Here is a 1,353-nt window from a genome sequence, read left to right as displayed (position 1 = left end):
TGAAAGATAAATACAAAGTAAATTCTTATGGGGGATGACTACTATCTAGAAGAAGCCCTTTTAAGGATTATGGCACTTGAAATGAGCCTGGAAGGGAACTAGGGAATCCAGGAGGTGGAGATGAGAATGGAGAGTAACCTTGAATAGGGGACCAACTGTCATCTCAGAGATTGAGAGAGTATGAGAGAAGTATGAGGAGCAAATCTGAGAGGTCAGGGCCATGTGATACAACAATGAAGAGAAACAGGATACGATTTTATTGCTGAATTCATTAAGATTGCCGAGACTTGAACTGCTGATTACTCATCTCCCTTCTCCACGTTCCCTCAATCTCTTCCAAAGAGGAGTGTATTATTCCCAAAATTTATTTCTATCTCTTAGGAGATTTTACCTTTCTGCTTACCTGACTTTAAAGTCTGATTTTAGGGTAAACGTGATTAACCATTCTATTGCCAACCTATATTTGTCATTCAGTGAGTACAGCCCAAAATGACAAAAATAGAGCACCCAAGAGGGAAGGGAAATAGATTTAATGGTTCAGTATTAGACCAGAGACCTCCCACCCCAAATTTACTTTAGTAGCTAGAGGCATGGAATGAACAACAGATAATAATGAATTCCATATTAACATTTTTCAGAGCAGAGAGAAAGAAAGGTTTACACTGGGACATCTCTCTGTCTCTCTCTGTCTCTCACAATCTCTGTCTCTCTCTCTCTATCTCTCTGTTTTTCTCTCTCTCTGTCTTACTCTGTGTCTCTATTTTTCTATCTCTGTCCATCAGTCTCTGTCTGTCTCTCTCTGTCCTGGCTCTTACAAAGCTTCAATTCTACTGAAAGTTCAGAGTTGCCTTCAGAAGTTACTGAAGGAAGCTCAACATGGACAGTTTGCCATACTGGGAAGCTTTTATTTTCACCCTGATCTTATGCATGTAAATTGTAGTCAAACAGAGCTTGAGCTACCCCCAATGCTACAATGCTACAACTTATTTTCCTTTAGTACACTTACCATGAAAGAGAGAAGGGGAAGAGTATTTGTGCAGGATCATAAGATACATACCATAGAATTCTCCCCAAACAGTCACCTCCCCATCCTTGATATTATGCAAGATAAATATCACATGTTCAGAGTCGATACTTTGAATGGAGAAATAATTGTCTCCATCATCTGTGAAACCATCAAAAGTTCAGGTTAGAATATTGAAACTTTAAACTTCATGCAAAGGCCTTTCCCAAGCCTCAATTCCATCATAATCTCTGCCATTCCTTCCAAACTGCAGTTCTGTTTTGCAGACCTATACTTTTTTCAACATTCCTCTTATCTGCCTCTAGAGTCACAAAATGTTAGAAATGGAA

Source organism: Vombatus ursinus, unplaced genomic scaffold (genome assembly GCF_900497805.2).
Source record: "Vombatus ursinus unplaced genomic scaffold, bare-nosed wombat genome assembly UNPS02005263.1, whole genome shotgun sequence".
Classification (NCBI taxonomy): Eukaryota; Metazoa; Chordata; class Mammalia; order Diprotodontia; family Vombatidae; genus Vombatus; species Vombatus ursinus.
Note: the sequence above shows the minus strand (reverse complement) of the source record.